The 7,441-nt window shown below is 38.9% G+C and overlaps 1 non-coding gene across 1 annotated transcript; it reads right to left on the reverse strand.

The window, feature by feature from the left end:
- Nucleotides 1-3,551: 3,551 nt before the first annotated feature.
- On the reverse strand, nucleotides 3,552-3,623 carry TRNAM-CAU (transfer RNA methionine (anticodon CAU)). The gene has a single exon. It is a non-coding gene; the product is annotated as a tRNA-Met (tRNA).
- Between the last annotated feature and the right edge of the window lie 3,818 nt (nucleotides 3,624-7,441).

Here is a 7,441-nt window from a genome sequence, read left to right on the forward strand (position 1 = left end):
TGGAGGGCGGCCCTCGGGTAAATTCAGGTATGTCTCTCTCTCTAGTGGTCTCGACGAGGACAGGAAGGTTGTCTGGCTTTTCGAAGGCCCAGCTCCCATTTGTTTTGGGGCCAAACAAATGCCAATGTTTTGGCATTTACGGCTTCGGCGGGTATGCGTTTCCACAACTGTATAATTCTATAGGAGAAAACAAATATTTTCCATCCTTCAGTGTGGCTTGTTGAGCTCGAAACCGTTGCTCCTTGTTGGTCTTACATCTAGCCTTCTGAAGAAGTGTTTTGGGTCAATATCTTCCAAATTGTTCAGTAATTTAAATCCCGGACGCAGGTTCGAATCCTCGACACGGCCCTTGTGGATTTGTTCATTCTTGAGGCTTGCTGCCTCACTCACTTGTACAACTTTTAATTTAAACAATGAATGGTGGATTCTACTTTTGTTTATTTTTTGTCAGTTTATATTGTGTTTTCTATTTACCTGAGGGCCACTATATCTATAGTATCCTCGACGGGGACAGGAAGCCGGGTGCTTGCTCTTAGCACGTCAGTTTGTGGTGTAAGCGACCTCATGGCTTTATTACCATATGAGTGAAAAACACATCTTTTTTTCCTGTCCTACATTGTGGCTTGTTGAACTTGTTGTCCCTTGTGACGCGTAAATGGAAACAGGTAGATCCTATAGCTTATAATAATAATAATAATAATAATAATAATAATAATAATAATAATAATAATAATAATAATTTATTCACACACAGGTACAGGTGAGATTACATAAGATTTGTACATTCTTTCAAAGCCGCTTACACGTATTTCGGGCTTAATAGAAGTTGGGACCAAACTGCTTAGACTGGTGCATTAATAACAAGTTATCGTTTTGTTAGACATAATTTTATTAAATGATCCATATTTACCTGAGGGCAACAATATCTAGTTGTCTTAACGGAAACAGAAAGCCGGCTGCTTGTCAAAGGTCCACACCCCCATTGTTCATCCCAACTGGATTTTGAACTGAAGTAATGTCATGGTATTTACAGCTTAGGCTTTTATATATTTATTCTATTTGTTAATGCATTAGAAACATGTGTATTTAGCAACATCAATGATTTAATTCTTGTTGTCGGTGACAGAAAGCCTGTACTTATATATAGCGTTAGTTGACAAGAAGCATCAAACGACAGGCAACTTTCCCAACCATTTTTGTCTTGCCCGGGAATTAAATCCGGGATACCCAGTTGTAAGTCAAGAACGATGCCAAAAGTTTTACGAGACCCCATAAATATATATATATATATATATACCAATAGTCGTTTTGTATAGCACAATTCGTCGAAGAAACTAAATCAAAACAGTCTTTAAACCGAGCAATTTACATGTGGTGAGTCCTACCACATGTAAATATGGTGAAGGTCCGTATCTATCCTCTTAGGTGCTCCAAGGAGAGTTATCATCCCGTCTTATGAGACGCTGTTGCCAAGAACGCCAAGTCGCCACTTCCTAATATAGTTTTCACCCCTGACGGGCATCATCCCCCATCCCTTCCTCTTTCGGCTTGCACACTCCTCCTTGTCAGCCCCGCGCTGCTGCTTGCTTGCTTGCTTGCTGGAGTTGCTGCCTTAGTTCTACACCGTCGCTCCATTGACAAGCAACTGCGGGAGTCGTCAGTATAGCTCAGTCACTACTGCTTCTTATCCCCTCGACTTGGTACACCCATTTTTACATTTCGTACGTCGTCGATCTTTATCACTTTAAACCATCTGTATAAAAAATACACCTGTGTGCTTGTTCATATTCCAAGGAATTGTTATTTTATGTTCTCTGAATCTGCGATAACTGCAGAACAATGGTCATGAACATACTATTAAACAAAGTACTTGATAATATACTAATTAGCTTTCTAGCTGACGACCTAGACATTTCTAATTTTCAATTTACATTATACATATCTCATATACATATATACATTACACATATCTTGCATTGTATCTATATTTTGCTTCTAGTATATAAATTAAAGCAATGAAATTCCATCACTATGTGCTGGAGTGCGAAAAGATACGCGAATTCCTAGACAACTCTAAATAACAAATGTTCAAGACAATGATTTACCAAAAATATAGCCTAATATTCTCAGTTTGCTAAATGGAGGTAGTAAATGATGGTGTTTGTAACCTTTCCACCGCTGCCCACTATGGATAGGGTGCAGAATAAACATAAATTATAACGTTAGTTCTCCAATATGTCAGTTGTTTAGCTTAGGGAGTGTACTTGTGGTTGGTTTCGAACACATTGATGTCATTAAATTTAAATATATTATTAAAAGATGATGGCATTAAATTTAAATACAATACATTTTGTAACTAGCTCATCAAGACTGTAACTTGTTTAGGTAGATGAATTTTGGGGTGCCTCTGTAACCCCTGTATTGAGATAATAAGATACATCTCAAAAGGATATAGTAGCTTAGGCTATTTCTACCCTCCATTGAGCATTCTTTTGAAAAACTTCGGCGTCCCTGGCTAATATTCCGGGGAACAAGAATGTATGAACTCTTGTATATGTATATATAAAAACAAAAATATAAAAAATAATGAGATTAGTTTTGCTTCCTTAAGAATCATTTTACGGTTAATCGGATCTACTTTACTAAAATACTGTATTTATTTTTCCTTTACTGTCTCTACTGAATCATTATATGCTCCTAAATCCTAATCCTGATCTGAAACACTTCCTTGAGAGATGTAATAAACGCCAAGAGCATCACACAAGAAATATATATATCTTTGATATCCCCACAGTCAAATTAAGTCTGTGCAAAAACTCTATGCAAATAATGGGACATGGTCTATGGAACTCACTCCCTAACAAATTAAAAAGCTGTCCAACCTATCCCTTAATCAAAGGTAAAACTAAAAAGTACCTATGCAGGCGATGAGTCACAAGTAACCGTGGCTGAAGTATGTTGACCAGACCACGCACTAGAAGGTGAAGGGACGACGACTTAAAAAGTACCTAATTTCATCCTCACCGATTCATACCTTGTGCTTCAAACTTGCACTGTATCTTGTGCTATCCACTTCCCCTAATATATGTGCCTAAGACATCCAATTTAACCATTGTAATCACTGCAATCAACTTAAATTGTAGTTATTATCTGAATGCAAATCTTGCTAGAATGTACCTAATAATTTTATTCAAATTTCGCTACAATGTAATAATTTTCTTCACGATTTTGCTATTGTACCTACTAATAATTATTTGTTAGATATTAATAAAGACCTGCCCGAAACAAGAATGTAAAAACACCAAAATTATGTGCTCTCACAAAATCAATGTACCTTGTAAAAATAAATAAATAAATAAATATTAATTACTCCTTGTATTAGGCGTCTCTCTTTGATATTTGAATAGTTGTATACAAGTCAGTACAATTGTATACAAATGCTCAAATATAGCGTAACGTTATGTGAAACAACCAGAGTCCTCTTGATATGAAGATCAAGATATGAAGAACAGAAGAGCCAGTTATTTCGAAATATTGATAAAAATATTTCGTAGCAGAGCGTAGTTTCGATCTACGGACCTCTGGGTTATGGGCCCAGCACGCTTCCACTGCGCCACTCTGCTCCTGCAATCATATCTTGGGGAGCGTAAGTGATTCCAGCCTGCGGGGGACCTTGGATATAGAGAGAGGAGGAGAGAAACAGGAACATTCAGCAGTGTTTTGGCCTTTACGGCTTCGGCGGGTAGGCGGTTCCAAGGGTTTATAACCGTATGATTTCCTATTATTTTTGAGACTGAAAACCGATTACTCATTAAGGATTCTTACGACTGACGATGCAACTCATAACAGTTTCGTATATCCTATAATAGAAAAGGAAACTGTCTACCATTGTAATTCCTATTTCATGAAATCTCTGGATCAAGGGGAAACTCGCCTTAAATTTTAAGTATGCCAATGTTACTTCCATTAAGCTGAGAGCTCAGATTTTGTCCTGTGAATGACCATGACTGGACTTCTACCATTCCGTGGAGCTAAGGCAGTTGTTCAGTTTCACACTAACGGCCTGTAAATATACGTTGTTTTTGTATGTTCTACAGCCTGTTAGAGTGCCCCCTGAACAGACCCATCGGTGAAAATGATATTGAGGCCTTACAGGGAAATGTACATGAATTACACTAATGGTCAGAAGACTATCAAATGCTTATCAATATTGTGAAATGTAAGACGGTGTATATAGGGGATAATGCAACAATAACTACTCTCAGATTGTCATGCACGAATTATTTATGTTATTAATATAATTTAAAAGGTATTTAAATCTCAGGAGTTTCCAGCGAAAGGGTGAATAATTATTCACTATCAAGAGATCTCTCGTGAACTATATGACAGCATGAGCCTTTAGAATCCCGTACGCTAACACGGCACTGCCTAACGATCAAATCAGCAAAACTACCATGCAGTACAATGACGAAGAAAATGATTTAGAAGCTTACGATCAATCAATTTACATAACAAGGAGGCGCTGCATAAAAAAAGAAACCTAGGAATAATCCGCATTCTTTAAACAAATTATATATTTTTTGCTAATCTTCTCTCGAAGAGCGAGTTTATAAAGCAGTGTCAGTCACCCTGTGAGTGAAGATACAGCCATATAGAAGCATGTACAACGGTTCCTATTGCAAAGAAACCCCGCGTGACCCTCAGGTAAATTCAGGTTAAAAGTCTTTCCATTCAAGACGTGCGCAGATCCGATCCGGTCCGATGCGCAGAACCGGTAGAGCTCAGCTCATTATGTGGCGCTGTCCAGGAGAGCTGCAGCTGGTGCCACCTCTCTACCTCCTGTCGTCTCACCCGACTGCTGCATCGTCCACACACAGCAGCTGCTACCGCCCACTCTAGTCTGCCTGCACACCACCCTCCACTTCCCCCCTCACTCTCGCTATCTCTATCCTCCCCCCTATCCCCACTCTTTACTCCCTTTTTCTCTTCCTCTCTCACTTGACTCTCCCGCTGGAGGTTTATGAGGCGCTGATTGGAACAGGACAATCCTCTAGGAAAAAATCCTCTGTTTTTCGATACAGACGCAAATTTTTGATACACAGGTGCAATTTGGAAGGTAAAATGGTCATTGATTCGCATTAGTAGAGATATTGACCGCAGGAAACCTGGAGATGCCATATGTATGCCACGGTAACCATATTTTTTTATGGAAAGCCTCTCATGGAAGTCATGGAGCAACCATATGGATTCAACGTTAATCTTATCTTTATATATATCTACTGGGATGGATCGGTATATGGGCGTGGGAGAACTGCCACATGGATTCCTTATTATATATCAAGGAAGCCTAGTACGTGTGTATGCATGATTGGGCCAGTTTCTTGGTGGAGTGTTTGTAAACAATTACTATGTTCATTCCCAACTTAATGTGAAATATTTTCATAAAGGACTTAAGTTATTATACATACCATTTACAGGTTGCATTTCAAGCCACAATTATATGTAAAGTACACATTACACTTACACTGAGGTCCCTCTCCAGGATCCAACCTTACAACAAACTTACTAACTTCTATTTACTTGTAGGTGAAAATGGACATCAAGTGATAGAAAACGCATTTAACTATTTCCGCCCCGCCCGGGGTTTCAAACCAGGCATTTCCTACTATAAGTTGAGAACAAACCCAAATATATTAATAAATCACCGTGTTTGAATTACCGAGACGGAAAAAAACATCCCCTAGAACCTGATTAGGCGTTTTATTGTCGTCTATAATTTCTTTGAGTCACTACTGTTCACATATTTTCTCCTGGTTCCGTGTAGATGGGAATATTCTAGCTCCTCTTGTTGCATTGCAACATGTGTTGACTGATGAAGATTAAGCCACCAAAGAGGTGGGCAATTGGTAGATTTTGTGGAGCGAATGTTATCTTTATGAGCGTGAGATATGCAATAATGCAACCAAGCTGGTAGCAAAGAGCAGTCCGGTACTAAAATTCACTCTTCACATGATCAATTCCTTCTCTGATGCGTAGCAGCCAGCCAGCTAGCCTCTCTCTCTGTCTGAACTTCATTTTTCTCATAATATTGCATATATGCAACAATTAATCACTTCTACTATCTATGTTATTCCCTAATTAATAATTTATTGAATCTTAACTTACATACTCTCTTATTCATCATCTTAGTGGTCAATCTTCCTCTTTTCTTCTTCCTCTCTATCCTCCTCTCTCTCATGACAGAAAGAGCCTCCGGATAGGCGACATTAGCCGTCCGCTGTAGACAGGGGCTCATAAAACATGGTACCCGGAACCGGTAACCACTATATTTCGCATATTTATAATTATCGTTGCTTTTAATCAGCGTCATTAGCTTCAGAAAGGCTTATCTCCTCATTAAGAGCCAATTGTGCGCCTGCAGGGTCTTTATTTACTTAAATTTGCAACATAATAATGCTTAAAAGTGTGGCAGAAGGCTAGTTGACTCACCTTTGAACGAGAAAACATGTACATGTGATGTTGCAAACTGCGTTCCTGTTTTAACGTGATGCTGTAGATGGGAAAAAGTGAACGTGTATCTCCAAACGACTTTATTTTCATTTAGTTAACTCACAAAAAATACAATGTATATGTTTAGTGATCTTCTTAATCAAATTTCTTGAGTCACCTCAGAAGCGACCATAGAAAATTGTTTTAGGTAGACTATCTTAATTCTGAAGATTAAAAACTAAATGAATATAATACAATAGTTTTAATTGCTAATATATATATATATTAGTGCGTGTGTGTGTGATATCACAAATAACAGGTGTTCTCACCGGTGTGAAGCAACAGGTAACAGGTGTTCTTCCATGTGTAAATTAAGAAGGCTGTCGGTTATACGAGGCACGGTGCTGAGGTACGGTACGGCGATAATAGGCCTTTGGTGCTGAGCCTAAGGCCTACTGGCCAACTAGCAAGTATACCTTCATCCCGAACATTGTCCAGGACTTACTAACGTAAATACCTCAGTGTATATTCATTGAAAAGCAGAGTATACCTATCTACCTTTTGGTGTATGTATCCTCTGAATGTGGTCAATTTTCTGCCACACTCACAAGGAGTCTATAGTAAAGTAACTTATCAATAGAATTCTCCGTGTATAAACATGCTAATAAACTACTTATCATGTCAACTGGAATACTGAATTTGTTCAGCATTTCCTCACGTCCCTATAGTCATCAGTGACTAAAGGAAAGTCTCCGTGGTGTAGTGGTAAGACACTCGCCTGGCGTTCCGCGAGCGCTATGTCATGGGTTCGTATCCTGGCCGGGGAGGATTTACTGGGCGCAATTCCTTAACTGTAGCCTCTGTTTAACGCAACAGTAAAATGTGTACTTGGATGAAAAAACGATTCTTCGCGGCAGGGGATCGTATTCCAGGGACCTGCCCGAAACGCTAC

Source organism: Procambarus clarkii, chromosome 49, assembly GCF_040958095.1.
Source record: "Procambarus clarkii isolate CNS0578487 chromosome 49, FALCON_Pclarkii_2.0, whole genome shotgun sequence".
Taxonomy (NCBI): Eukaryota; Metazoa; Arthropoda; class Malacostraca; order Decapoda; family Cambaridae; genus Procambarus; species Procambarus clarkii.